Source organism: Melospiza melodia, chromosome 16 (assembly GCF_035770615.1).
Source record: "Melospiza melodia melodia isolate bMelMel2 chromosome 16, bMelMel2.pri, whole genome shotgun sequence".
NCBI lineage: Eukaryota > Metazoa > Chordata > Aves > Passeriformes > Passerellidae > Melospiza > Melospiza melodia.
The window spans coordinates 6,990,855-7,006,416 of NC_086209.1; the positions used below are offsets into that span (position 1 = coordinate 6,990,855).

The 15,562-nt window shown below is 39.5% G+C and overlaps 1 long non-coding RNA gene across 11 annotated transcripts in view; it reads right to left on the reverse strand.

Annotated features, from left to right (window-relative positions):
- Window positions 1-2,087: 2,087 nt before the first annotated feature.
- The window catches only part of LOC134425670 (uncharacterized), a 96,873-nt gene continuing 83,398 nt past the window's right edge, over window positions 2,088-15,562 (reverse strand). For 4 of the 11 annotated variants that reach the window (XR_010029737.1, XR_010029738.1, XR_010029735.1 and 1 more), the window contains 4 exons: window positions 12,453-14,172; window positions 12,072-12,151; window positions 6,477-6,656; window positions 4,364-6,182 (listed from right to left, as the gene is read on the reverse strand). This is a non-coding gene — a long non-coding RNA (uncharacterized LOC134425670). Of the gene's footprint in view, window positions 6,183-6,476; window positions 6,657-12,071; window positions 12,152-12,452; window positions 14,173-15,562 lie in introns of all 11 variants that reach the window. The other 7 variants (XR_010029743.1, XR_010029745.1, XR_010029744.1 and 4 more) reach the window with 7 other exon arrangements.

The window sequence follows — 15,562 nt, forward strand, 5'->3', positions numbered from 1 at the left end:
TTCCTTGCTCCTAAACCATTTCAATGCCACTGTGCAGACCAACAGAAAGGTCTGACTTGCAGTGCAACACGACTGCATCAATCAAAGTTGTGTTTCATTAAACTAAACCTGGGGATGACTAGAAATAACTACAGCATTTCACATTGTGGTGTGGAATTCATTGCAAATATTTGAAAAAAATATTCTTGATAACAAATATGAAAGAGAGATTACTAAGAAAGCAGATGCAAATGCTACTTCATTGCTTTCTTAAGCCTTGGTAGTGAAGAGTCAACAACTAATACAAGTGCAATTAAAACTTGGGAGCCATACTTATCAAAAGAGTGAAGCTTCCAAAATTGGCATCAAAGCAGTCCCTGCTCAGTGGGTGTCCAATGTCAAGGATTCAGCCTTTGAACATAAAACACAGAGTAAATGGGATTTTAAACAACTGGCACACAATGAACACAGCAGGCAAAGGCCAGGGTGTCCCTGACCCAGATGGAGATGTATGTGCACAGCAGTGTGGCCCATAGCATTCCAGCACAGTTCTATATGTTTCATTGATTAGAATAAAAAGACAAAAATCCTAAGCCTTGTGATCCTGAGTTTTGAAATGTTTCAGACTAGAAACAGTCTTATTTGAAGGGGAACTCTGATGCAACACTTCCATTTTTGTGGTACATCACCCAGTGTTACTTGGACATCATAAAAATCATTTTGTTTTCTCAAAATATTTTTCAGAGATTCAGCTTGAAACTGCAAGCTGATGTTCAGATATTTTTTTCCTCTAGAATGTGGCTGCTATGAAGAAGCAGAGTTTATTCTGTGTTCTGTTGATCACCATAGTAACCTGTGCTCTCTGTATTTAATCAAGTTATTTATTTGACAGGGATGGAGTTCTGGGAAGCAATGGTTTATGAACACTGGCAAAATATTTTAATGGGACTATTTACTTCTCAAGTTTAATGTGTACCAGTAATTTGCTCTTTATCTGTCATGAAGACCTCAGAAGATGGAATTGATCGTAGTTAAAAGGTGTTCATTAGAGTTACAGCTATTTTCTACTCTTAGCAGTTTTTAAATAAAGCTGGACAGTGCCCTGTTGAGTCCTGATTGTTTTCTTATATGAAAAGCACAATAAAGGTATCTTGCTTGCTTTTGGGCTTCTTTTGTATTCTCAGGAACCAAAGGGATTCCTAAACTGCAAACAAAAGAACAACTGACAGTTATTTATTGAAATCATGCTGATTCACATCAGCACAGATCTATTTTTTTCAAGCCCAAAGGGTGAGATTGCCCACCAGTTTTTAATTGCTCCTTTATTGGTGTAAATTGATTTATTTTATGAAATTACTTTCAGTGTGCTAATTGATCTTTTTGCCTGCTTACTCTTAACAGGGATCAATCCATTGATCTGCCTCACAGAAGCGGCCCTACAAAATGCAGAGGTGGCACAGATGTGGCAATAACTGGAATCCAGTGTGGGGCAGAGGAACATGAAGTGTTTTTTTACCCATCCCCTTGTTATGTGGGACTGGCATCAACTCTGCCTTCTTACTGACACTTTCTTTGAGCAAATTTTGTCCCAGGGGGAAGCTGTAGGAAAGCAGGGTGGCTGCCCATGCAGGTTTTCCTTTGTGAAGAGAATTTCTGCACTTTCAGTATCCTGTGGAAACATACCATGATGTTGGTATAAGCCCCAAAAGGTTTATAAAGGAATCCATCAGGAAATGGTGTGCTCATTACACTCCTCATCTCTACCTGCAATGAATGCTTCATTATCAAACCTCATTATTATGTAGCTATAACCACTTTATTTTTCCTACCTTTACAACTTACCTAAACCACAATTACAAACACATATTTTAGGCAATGTCCAGTCCCTCATATACTCTTATATTTTACCTATCTTTTCTTAAGCATTTTATCATTCTGCATTGAACCATATTTTACAGTGAACACAATTTTAAGGCTTGAATTTCACCAGTCCTATAGGAATTGTTTTACCCAGAAGACTGAATTTATTTCTTCTATCTCAGGAAGAATTTTGATGTTAACTCTGAGATATTAAATGTATAAAAAAAAAGAAAAGGAAAGTACAGCTATTAAATCAGAATTTTCATTTTATTGGAAGCATAGGTCCAGTAATTAATATACTTATTTTATACAGTTAAATATACATTATACCCTGCAGAAGCAGATGCTATCAATACCAAGCAGCAAGCAGAATGTGAGTATTGATTGTACAAAACCCCTTTCACACTCATGTTATCAAGGAGCTTTTCAAACCTCTATTCTTAGGAACACCATTTGGAGGATTGTGCATATGCATGTGAAATATGAACTGCTATTATGACTTCATCTGTGCGTGTGTTGGCACTGCAGACAGTTTTGCTGAAGTAATAATTTGGTGGTATCAAGAGGCAGAAAATCGGATCACGGAAGCACAATTCAGATGGAATTGCTGAGTAAGTGCATTGTGGTTTTTTCTCTCTTGTAAAGAGATTAAATACCATACCTGGATAATATTTCATAAATACCACACACAGAGTACTTATGAGACAGATAAGGCAAGGCTGGTAGCACAAGCAAAAATCAGAGGAAATGTTACCTGTGATAGATGCATTTTTCTGCCACAAGGAGCTCACTGGGAATGCAGAGGTTTTGCCTCATAAACCAGTTAAGTAAAATTTTAGCAATGCTTTTTAATTCCAAAACCTGCAGAATGCAGGGGTCTGGCTATGGTGTGATTGATGGTTTAACTTCAGAGACCAGGTTCAGAATTTTCAGTGTCTTTATAGCAACCTAATACTGCACCAACTCCACTCAAAATGTTCAAAGATACATAGGTCTAATTTTCAGATTTATTTAGGGCAAGTCTATGTAGGCAGGTGCACAAGGAGGCTTTCTCTGGGTTCACTTTGAGATGGCCACCACAAACTGGTTCTGAATGACAGTCCAGAGCAATCATACAAGATCACAAATCATTCATGAACAATATAACTTTTCTTAAAATATTAAGCCTGGCTGAGCTTACCAAACAGTCAGGACCAGTCCAAACACTTCAGCTAAGTGCACAAGCACAAGATACTTGTCTAACTTAAAGCACAGACAGGTAAAATTTCAATTGTCCTTGCAGCTTTATCTGAAAAACAGGATTACAAAATCTACCTTTCACAAAGCTGGGATGCATTTAAATTAAGTGATATTGGATACATTGGATACAATATAAAAATCTTGGATGGGAAACTGCATAAATGCAAAGCACTAAATCATTAAAGCCCATTGTTTACGCTCTCAGATTCTGATGATCAATGTATGCTTATATCCTTTTTCCATAAAATAAAACAGTTATTCCTGAGGTAACGGTGAACAGCTTGTAGAGAACTCGCATATAGGAGTTGAGCATAAATTATGCAGCAAAAAATTTACAGATATTTCATTTCCTTTGCAAATGTCATCATTGGAGAACACTGGTGACAGATATCACACACAATCCACCTTTTGTTAATTTACACAGAGCCATAGTACACAGGTCACACATACCAAAGAGAAGACTTTTGCTCAAGAAAAGAAATACAACTGTAAAATGGATTTGCTTGCACAAAGACATAGAAGTTATCAAATAAAGCAGGAAAGCAATATTGATTTTGATATAGGCACCCCTAAAGATACAGGCTTTGCAGAGTCAATAGTGTCTTGATTTAGGTTCTAACCCAACCCCAAAGTCTCAGACTCGGCTCCATCCACTTATTGATTTGTCTGGCATGCTGGGTTGTTGTTTTTTTTTTGTTTCTTTATTTTCCAGAAATGCTTTTCAGCTCTCAAATTTTAGCTAGCTCTCCCAGAAGAATGTCGAATACAGTCACAAAGAGCAATTCTGTTCCTTACAACTACGCTATTGACTATCGTAATAAAAAGGAAAGACAGAAGTCATGTCAGCTTAGCTTCTCACAGGACCTCACAGTGCTCCTTCATTCAATAACAATTATGTAATCAACAAGCAATGGGTAATGAATTGCAAAATATCAGCAGCCCTCAATTTTCCATCAGGTATGATAAAAACTTTATAAAGTTGGGCACTTCTTGAGAAATAAAACACCTTGTAACTACCACCAATGCATCAGTTCTTTGATATTTTGCTACAATATCTCTTCTATTTTATTTTTTTCTCTCTAGCTACCTGACATCTAAATGTCTATAATTCTAGATATAAAGACCACATGTCAGAAAAAAAAAACATCCACAGAAAGAGAGCTTCAAGATGTTATTTTTGCCATTTGTAGGCAATAGTTTACCTGATGTGCATCTTCAACACCTTTGTCTTTATATGGGGAGGAAGGGGTTTAGATAAAAGAGCACAAAGAGATGGAACAGCTCCTTTAACAAGCCTTAACAAATTTGGTTTTATTACATTTCTACACTAAAATTGAAAACATTTTGGTAGGGGAAAAAAAGCCTTGATGATGAAATATCAAGGAAACTGATAGAGGAAATAAAGCCATGCTTAGAAGAGATTAAACAAGTCATGAAGTTTTTCATAAAAGTAGGATGCAGGAAATAGAAGGAGACATAAGTGATTGATTGAGGTGCAAATGTATGTGTGGGCAGGAGGAAAGCAAAGGGTAAATTTGTCTGGGGAGTAAATCCATTTAGGTCATTATAGTTCAATATGGCCATGATCCAGCAAAACACTTGAGCATATGCTTGGTTTTAACATGACTCACTCCCAAAAGCTGCGCTCTGCTGACTTTTCAGACTCAGGTTTGAGTGTGATTTCATCAGCATCCTCTCTTGAATTGTGTCACCCTACTTGAAAGCCTGTAAGACAACAAACTGAAAGATGGAATGGCTTTGGATGGGTTATCCACCTGAAGAATCCATTCTGGACACAGCGAACTGCACACTCTGCTTTCTGTGATGGAACGAGCTTAGAAATGGAAACATATTTTTGCAAAGAGAGAGGCTGAAAAAGAGGAATGTCAATAGAAGCCAGAGGGGATGGGACATCAGGATGTTGCAAGCTTTTATTTAATGGAAAACCATGCTGAAATTTTGAGACATGGCACATGATAAGCTGATGTAAACGGCCCAAAATTACCATGCCTTTAGTACTTATTTGTGTGGTTCCACCAGTGGTGTCTGTGCTTGCAGGACCAGCTCAGGACCACCACCCCCTGTGCCACAGGAGAGCTCCAGGACAGGGCAGAGCAGCTCCTCCTCTCCAAAGTGCTTCTCTGAAAACACTTTATGTCGCAGTCATTAACTGCTGATGACAAGAAATTAATTCTTTGATTGCTCTCTCTACCCTAAGTTTTGGTGAGATTTCTGACCAGGGCAGAGGAAGTATTTTTGTAAGCACTCTTACTAAATCTGTGGCTCTGAACCATTAATTTGAGCTGGTTATATCATGAAAAGACCACAAGTTTAAATTTTTAACCCGTCTTCTCATCTGTAGGAGTTCATTCTTTTTCCTCTCTAAGCTCCAATGTTACATTTTCTAGGGCAGAAAGAAATAGCCTTCTGGCTTTTCAGAAATGAACAAAGCAGAAAAGATTAGATACACAATACAAGTCAGCATCACCAGGTACCATATTTATTTTTCTTAACTCTCTTTCCTGGGAAATGGGAATAGAAAGATCACAGCTTTCATGAAACAATAAAATTAATTTACAATTCTCAAGATTTCACAGAAAAGCATTAAAACGTAATTATTGTAATGTCACCACAAATATCACTTTGACTTCTTGAATTTTCCTCACGTTTGAGCAGCCTCTGAGGATGCAACAATTGACTTATATAAGCAATTTGTAGAATAGAGAAACCTTCTCATCTAACATGTCTCAGAGTTCATTTTCCTCTAGGAAGCTTTGCTTATGCACAGGAGCAAACATCTACATATTAATAAAACCAGTATGTTAACAAGGTATTTTTTCAATTTTATTAATAAGCTACTAAGTAAAAGGTTTCTTTGAAACAATTCAGAAGTTGAAATTAAAAATGGTGTGTCATTTTCAGCATTTTTATGTTTCATTTATTTGTCAGACTCTCAGTCAGCAAGATGAGGTGGGTGATAATTATTCAGGGTTGCCAATTAACCTACTTAGCAGGTCACACAGGTAACTGGCATAGATTGTGTCAAATCTCATTACTGGGATAATAATTTAATCACTCAGTGCATTGATTGAAGGCCAGAGAATCTGGAGAATAAATTAAACAGGAAAATAAAATTAGTAGCTAGAGAGGCATTATATTTAAATACATGAAAACAGTAAAATTATAAAGCATACTTCTCAGTAGTAGAAACCCAGTAAAACCTGAAATGGGAGCTGGGGGTATTGAGAGTGGGCATTTTCAACCACAACTTCCAGCTTGTGTATAAAAAAAGTTATATGTCACCTTGCTCCTATGGATAAAAGACAGTTTAACCCATGAGGAGGCTGTGAGCACGTGTGTTATTCTTTAGCATTTAAATAGATATGCAATGCAATTACCTTGGCTGCAGTGTGGGAGCCCAGACCTGCCCAGGCACACCTGCTCTGGGAGCTCTGGGTGACAATCCTGGCTCTCCCCTCCTCTGCATCCCAGCCTTCCTCAGCTCTTTGCATTCAGAACAATGACAAAGGAATGTCAAGTAAGAAGGTCACATAATGGATAACATAATCTTGCAGGATCTGTCAAAAAGGACAGGAGAGATGGAAAAATTACAATAAGTAATTGTCAAAGTCATGGAGTCTGTGAAAAGGCTTCTTCTGTACAATAATGGTCTGCATTTACAAGGTGACTGAGTACATAAGAGTTAGGAACAGAAGAGTCTGCCTGGAAGTGGAAAAACATTTTATGTGCAGATGGAGAAAAAAACTACTGGAAGGAACAATAACATCTTTCAAGGTGGTTTTATACATACAGGTTACATGTGAGTTTGAAGCTTGTATCTGCTTTAGAAAGAAATATAACCTTTTCTAGAAATTATCTAGAAATTATATTATTATCTAGAAATTATATTATTTTGAATTATAAAACTTTTTTTATAATTCAAAATATAGACTGGAGGAAAAAAAAAAAAAACCACAAAACACTCTTAATGCCAAGACTTAGCTAGTCCTGAATGTGTGAGGTGTGAGGTGTCCCACAGCACAGACAAAAGTACATGCAACTCCAGGAAAGATGAGAATATGGTGAACTTGCCCTTGTCTGCATGGTCTATTTCAATGGTTTACTGTCTGCAAGAACAAGAGGGCCATAAAAGAAGCCATCACTCCTCTGAGCAGTGGATCATTCAGTTTAAACATATCTCATAGATGTTATAGCCAAGAATTACAGCACACTGAGCACTGCTCCAAGACTGGTAATTTATTCACTCAGTAGGGAAAAAAGTGACTTCCATAGCAGCACTTTATAGGCCTGTAAAATAAAAAACAACCAGCATGAAAAAATGGCCAGTGGGCCAGGAATGAGTGTTGGTTTGGCAAGGAATGAAAATTTGGTTTGGTTTTTTATAACAATGAGCAAAACCACATGCTTAACTTGGTGGATGTGACCAGATCCCTCATTTATGCTGTCAATTATATTATTTTTTATCATAAATTGTCTTGTTACTGAAAGATTATACACTAAAGCAGAAAGGCTTAGCATATCTATTCCAGTTCTGGAATTACAGAAACAACATGCAGCTCTTAAATGTCATTTTACTTGTTCCCACAGAATGTAAATGCTACAGTAGTCAATAACTTCTTAGACCTTCTATTTTGTTTTTTGAAAATACTAAAGCAGGGCAGGACTATTTGTGGATGCTACCCACTAGCTCAGGAGTGCCAGATAACAGAAACTGCATGCAGAAGAAAAATCACTTTCATCTAATTAGTAGAAAACTTAACACTGATGAGCTAAACTTTCTCATTAAAATTTTCCCTGATAAAAAAGCAAAAAGCTTAAAGATAATAGATTTATTTATTTATTTATTTATTCATTTATTTATTTAAACACAAAGCAAGAGCTCAAAAGTCCTGGATAAATTCAGTGTGAGGGCCTCTCAGGAGATATCAGCAGTTACAGAAGACTCACAGCTACCAGTCTGCTTTTTCTGGTTCTTGTGAATACTTCCAGTGTTTTCAGCTCATTGCTATTTTTTATATATTATGTACAAAAGCAATAAATGGCTAATTAAATTACACAGGCTACAGTCACAGACAAGAGTGACAGTGGGTTAGGAAACTCCATCAGAATACTGAATATTTCATTACCTAGCTATCTAGAAAAATCAGATGTTATAAATGCTTTGATAAGGCAAAAGCATTGTTGACTCATTCATTTCCATGATGATCTAGTGAGCCTTCCTTACAGAGGTTAGCTCAGGGCACTAATACAGCCTCAGCAGCATAATTCCCATTTTGGGAAGTCGGGATATATCCTGAGCAGGGTTTCAAGCCCAAGAGTGAGCACCAGTGAGGGTCTGGAGGTGCCTGCTCTGCTCTGCTGTCAGGGACCACTGCAGAGATGGGACACACAGAAACTGCATCTTCTTCAAAGAGGGATTTTTCAGCATCAGAGCAGCTCTGAGTGATCTCTGGAGAAAGGATCAATTAGACACTTTGGCTTCTCTTCATTTATTACATTTTCTATTGAAATAATGTTTCCCATTGTTCTCTCATTTATAATTCACAGTCAGTAATTGTCATGAGCAGTGACCCCATTAGGCTGTTGTCTTAGTACCATATTACAACATTCCATTTTAAAACAGTTCTTTCCAAAGACACCATTATCCCTCAGTTGCAACAATCACCTGTGTATTTGTTAACTAAAAATATAATGAGAAGTATTAGCTCATATTAAAGCACAATAATACAATGTCAGAGCATTTTGGACAGACCTGGACTGGTTGAAATGTTACTCTACACCTCCTCCCAGCAGTGTGCAGGCTTGAATACTCCTGCTCAGTGCTGCCCTCCTTCATTCCCCTCCTTACGCAGACTAACTCTGACTTTCATTCACTGCAGAGGTGACACTAATTCCTGGATGCCTGCAGAAATTGAACCATATACCCCTGGGACACTTTGGGCCAGGGAATGGCTGCATCTCCCTCTGCTGAAAATAGCAACTGCTCACTGCTCCTAATTTCCACTGCAAGGAAAAAGGCAGGCTTTAATCAGAATAGGGGCAGACAAGGGAAGAAGTCAGGTTCTGAGCCTCCCCAGGGTTAGAGCAACACCTGCCCAGGGACGGTAATGCAATGGTCACCCCAGCCCATCCCAAAACAGAACTAAAAGTGCTGCAGGGCAGCCGCCTTGCCCTGCTGCCCTGCCAGCTCTCAGCCTCACCCCTCCTTAGGGAGTGCTGAATCACTGCTCTCATCAGCTGCAACCTTGGGCACCCTTGGCAGAACATCCACCCAAATGCCAGGGCTGGAGGGCAGGGCACTGCTTCTTTCTCCCCCTGTCATGATTGCCTGTTTCTCTGGACAGCAAAATGGGTTTAAATCACTGCAAGATGTGAAGAGCCTGGACCACTCTATCCCACTCCCTAGGCAAGCATTTTATCACCAGGCTGTATTTTTTACAAATAGATACCATCTATTATACTCAACACAGGGCACAGCAATCCCTCTTCAAGCCCTGGTGAGAAGAGCAGTGCTGGAACCTTGGTCTAGGACACAAATTAGTCCCATATAACTTTCCATGCTGAAGGTGTCACTGGCTGCCTGCATCTGTGCTGGGCAGTTCTGGCTCAGGAAGTGACAAGTCTTTTGGTTCAGGGCTGCAGAATATGGCTGGTTTTTTGTTTGTCTCTGTGGCTTTCCCACTGCTCACAGAAGAAAGCCTTTATCCCTCAGTAAATGCAGAGCTGAACTAATACATTGTCAAGGATTCCTTGCAAAAGCACAGTTTACTTCTCAAGATAATGCTAAAGATTCCCAAGTGTAAGAGCCTGCAACAAAATGTTGCTCATTTTAAATATAATGCAGTGAATAACCATGGACTTTCCATAACAATCATCATTTAGATGTATAAATAGAATAAAAGCAATATTGAAGCAAATAAATGACCTCTGACACCAAGAACGGATTGCATTTCATATTACTTTACTTAACTGCCCCCTCCTTCCCCCACCAAACAGAAGCTTTATTGACAAAATGTGCTCTGGTGATTTAGTCTGTAGACTTAAAGAATGTGCAACTCTGGGAAAAACTGAATTATGGATTCTATTTGTCAGACAAGGAATGGCATGTAATAACTTAATGAACTAGAAGCTTATTAGTTGTAAAAGAGAGAAGGCGTTGTCTATCAATCTCTTTTATTTTTTTTAACTCAGAAATGTTCAGGTGGATAAGCATCAAATCCATTTCACATTTATTATCTTATGAATACCAGTACGTGCTAGAATCTCAGCAAGCTACAAAAATATATCTCAGCCTCTAGTTTAATGTGCATGTTATTAGTCAGTTTTGGAGGCTCTATTTGAAACCCAAGCCATTAGAATACGTGCTCACATATTTGGCACTTGCACACAAGAGCTACACAGATTTCATCAAAACTGTGGAGTGAAAGGAATTCAAACACAGTGACAGTGACACTGGCAGTAACAACTGTGTTTCAATAGCTGTTTATTGCTCTGTGGACACATAAACACAAAAGGACAGTAAGATAATTTTAACAAGAAACTTGTAGAGAAACCCACCAGCCTAATATAAAATGGAAGAAATGAATCCTTGGTTGTTAAAGAAGTTTTCTCCACTTTGAAAAGTACAATAATTTACCTCACTTATACTTTCCTGTGGACCTATTTATTCTGCACAATGGAGTGACATTCGAATCGTGATATTATGTGTGAATATGCACAAAAAATTACAGCAATAAGGGAGTTTAAAATCCATTAGATGCTTCTCCCAATCTTAGCTGATATCATGTCTTAAAAATACATGATAACAAATAGGAATTAGCCCTAAATAAATACATAAAATACATGTGCAAGTAAAAAAAAAAAGGCAGAAAGCAGGAAATTCCAAGTTCAAGCTAATGCATACAGAGATATATGTAGAACAAAGCAGTCAGGTTCTGATCTATCAGCCCCAATATTTCATGTGCTGCATAGATCCCTGTGTAATTGCAATTTTAACCCTGCACAAGATCGATCTGCTTGCTTTGATTTTCTTTTCCAGAAATAAAAATAAGCAAGGAAAGAGAATCTGCATTAATTTATGCTTCTCATAGGCTCCTGTGGATACCTTTTTTGGTTTATTGGTTTGTTGGGATTTTTTTTGTGTGGCCAGTCTAGCAGCAGATGTCTTACCTCCATCAGGCTGTTTAGAAGAACAGTCGTAGCCATTCCACTTAATCAGGTAATAGCACACTATTGACATATTAGACCAATTTAATACATTTGTTTTCTTTATCCATTTACATTTCATCTCAAAGGTCTCCAGTACAATGGGATTTTGAACTATTTGCGCTGAGCGCAATCGAAGGGCCAGTAATCCAATAATTTGATTTTCTTTCTGCAGAGACCAGGAGAGAGGGAAAACCATCTTTCTCTTGCTCCAGCAAGTGAGCTGCAGGCCTGCATTAGGCTTTTAGCTTCCTGTGTAAAACACACCCCAAGGGCAGCAGAAGGCCACTTAAACACAGCTTGGAGGGCACCACTGGAACATGGCTGTGGCACGTTGGCTTTCTGCCCAGGAGTAAATTCCAACCATTAGCATCAAACACTCATCCTGATGCTCTCAAACTGAAATTAAATGCCATCTATCAAATGAATAAACAATAATAAAGTAGCACAAGTAAATTAAAAAAATAAATTGCAGTAATTTATACAGCGGATCATCTGTTCTGGGTTGCTGTTCCAGACTCTTCGCCTCAGATTATCTTTCAGCCTATTTTTTCACTATTGAATTTTTATACATGTAAAACAGCCTTTGATACACAAATTGAATTTATTCATACTCTATGCTACTCCTACTAAAAAATAGTTTTAAATAAGGCTTGTTTTTCCTATGCAAATAATTTTGTTTAATTTTGCTAGTCATAGGTTGAGTCTACATGAGTTGTGTCTAAACAAGAATACAAACAACAACAATAAAACAAGCAAAAATGTACCTTTAGATATCTTAGCTGGAACTGCACATTCTGGTTTAGGCAGTCCAGGAAAATTTCAGCAGGCTTCAGAGTTTGGAAATCTGTGAATTTAAAGTGAATTATCCCTTTAAAAGTGCTCAAAGGAAAAGCAACCAGTAGTTTGGGACAGATTTTAAAAGGGAAATTTTTAATAAGCAGAATTTTATTACCTAACTTAAATTTTTGCTATAGTGTCCTGGCTAAAACTTCACTTTTTGTGAAAAACAAGAAAAAAAACCAAAAAACCAACTCTGGGAAACGATTATGCTTTGTCTGAATTGCAGCTATTACAGCAATAAATTCAGCCTTGTGCTGAGATGGGACAGTATTGCAAAAGAGAGCAAAGGGAAATATCTCACTTACTGAATATTAGTCTCATTTCCCAAAACAAGTTGACTCTTCCCAGGAACTTCTTTGCCAAAATTTCCTTAGGGCATGAAATAATTAGCTATTAACCAGTGTGTTCTTGACCCAAAGAATGGAGCAGAAAACATGCAAGTCTTGTCTGGATTACTAGAAGAAAGAAAAGAGAAATTAGAGTAGATGCGCACTGCCGGAGCCCGTGACTCTCTTCATTTTGCTCGTTGTGACTGGAGGCTTTTACCTGCATTTATAGCAGGGCAAAAGACCTGAGGAAAAGAGCAGGCAGGAAAGAGGGGAAGGGAAACTAGAACAGCACAACCTTCTCCCTTTTCAGATTTATTTTCCCGAGCCTGCTTGCCCTGCATTTAGTGTGGGGCTGTGAAAAAGGAAGGCTGCCAGCTCCATAGCATCATATTGCCAGCATAAAGGGCATCCTGTCTCAACCCGAGGCAGCAGAGAACTTACGAAAAAGGGCCTGCACACCAAGAGGAAAAAACAGCAAAATCTTACTTATCATAAATCCTGCACATAGTCTTCAGAACAAGTGATAGTTTCCTTTTTTTCCTGTTGTACATAGGATCACCTGTAACCCACCAAAATCTCTGAGGTGCCCTGAGTGCTGCCCCAGCGCCCTGGGCAGCCCACGGGAGGAGTGGCTGAGGATGCAGCGTGTGGGGACAATTCCCATGGCCTGGAAGGATCAAAACAAGTGGTTAGTATGCACCAGGCAGAGCCAAGGGCTGAGCCTGCTGCTAATGAGTGCTGCACTGAGGGCTCAGGTCGTGGTTTTGCTAAATCCTGTGCTCTTGGTGCACCTGAAAACACCACACCAACAGGCAGCAGGGCTCATGCACCTGCCCGAGAGCTGGGGCGGGTGTTTGAGACACTGGGAAAGTGTCTGCCCCTCGATGTCAGTGCAAGTCCAGAAGTCCTTTTGGGGCTGGTTGGCCTCTGTTGCACCTGCCCTGCTGCTGGACAGGTGTGTCTGGGCAGGGTGCCAACCTGGGGCTGGTTCATCATGGTTCACAATGATACCCATTAATTCCCTGTACACTACAGGGGACAAACAGGAGCCACAAAGGTTCTGGGATGGGCTGTGATCTTGCTGGAATCACAGCAATGTGGTGCAAGAGGCTGTAAGAAAGGGAGAGGAGTGGTCAGCTGCCATGGAGGGCTGCCAGGGATGGATCTTTAGGAAGCACAGGACAGGACATTAAAGAGATCCCTTGATGTGAGAGAGCAGCTGGGGCACACGGAGCTGTCTGTGCCTTGGGGCAGGTGATGAGCCAGCTGACAGCTGGCAGCCAGGAGCAGAGGGCAGCCCGTGGTGGGTGACATTGTGGTCAGTGTCTGCTACAGGCCACCTGACCAGGAAGAAGTAGATGAGGCAAAAAACTGAAAGCAATCTCATGCTCACAGGACAGCAAAGGTCAGAGCACTGGAGGCACACCGAGTGCTGTTAATGAAGCAGCAGAACACACACCCACCCCACAATATGCTGCTGCTGGACCCTAGCTTGGCTCTAGCTGCCTGAAACAGTGGCTCTCATCCTCTGCATAACCACTCCTGTGCCCTTCACAGGATGGTGAGCACTACCTGTACAGACCTCCTCAGCAGTCTCCGTGTTTCCTCATTGTCTTACACCCCACCTGAATGTTCTGCAGCAGAAGGAAAGTTTCAGTTCGCTCCAGCCTAAGCCTGCTGATCACTCTTTGATGCCCTGAAAATGTAACAGATGCAAACAGGGTGTATTAGCTGCAAATTTAGAGAAAACATTTCTTTTCATGTGGGCAAAGAGGAGATTGTTGGTGTAGGAAGTTGTGTTTACATACACCTGGTTTAAATAAAGCTCCCCTATGATTCCAGGTTAGATTTCACTCTATTTCAAAAGCCTTCACCTTCCATATATCCCAGAGTGATATAGGGGTTTGGAAAAACTTTGCTGACTACTGTAAAAAGAGGAATAGTATCCCAAAGCTTGTGCTTCCCCATTCCTACACCTGTGTAGCAGGAGTTCCTCTGATTTTGTTCAGTCAGAATTGCCTGTATCACAGAATATGGCCTGCAGAACCCGTCTTGTCTCAGTTTATAAACAGTTTTACAATATCTTATGTGGTGGAAAGATTCCACAGCAATCAGAAAGTCCTATGTTATATTCTAGGGATGTGGGATGATTTCTAGAGAATTTCAGGGAGGAACTTCAATATATTGGGAAGAGCTTATAACTTCAAACTCAAATTAGGACACTTAATTTTCTTTAAACCCTATGTCCAACTGTTCAGATTCCATGAGTGCCTCAGGATCTTTCCTCACAATACTCTTGCACACACCTACATAATACCAGTGTTCTGCTTGTTCTGTATTTCAGTAACTTAAATATACGACAAATTCTCTCATGCTGCAAATTTATCTTCATTGAGCTATCTTTTGATCTTGGGCATTAACTCTGATCAGCACTAAGGCAGAGACAGTCTATCCAATTAGCAGATGAAGTCTCAGAAACTCAGGACACAGCACCTCTGTTCCACTGCCTTCCAGGAGATTTGACCTCAACAAACACATGAGATGAACCCAGCCACAGCTGGCCTGCTCAGATGGCATTTTGCCAGTTAGCAAGGTAAAATCTGCTTTTGGGAGGTGCCAGAAAAGGATGGCTTTAGGTCCATAACTTGCTAAGTCTGTTAATACAGCTTTCTTCTGACTCTAAGCAATCACATAAAACATCTTGACTTTCTTAGCATAAAAGCAACAACTCCTTATCAGACACTCCCTTGTATGGAATCCAAATAACAAATAACCAGCTTGTTTTCCAATACCTGCAAAAAACAAATTATCTCTCAAAAGAGGTTGGGTTTGTGCCCTTGTGCTATGCTGCCAATGTCATCAAGGAAACTTTCACTCAATAGCTACACTTTAAGCAATGAGACCCTATTCTGTGTTTTCCCCTGCTCAGAGGGAAGGGGCTTCTCAGCCATTGTCAAGGTTCCTGAGCATAAATACCAAATTTAGTTCTGCATTGAATGTCAAATAAACCCACCACTTTGTTTTGTCAACAATTTCAAAGCCACAGGAGCAATCCATGACTCAGCTGCCATTAAAATCCACTATAT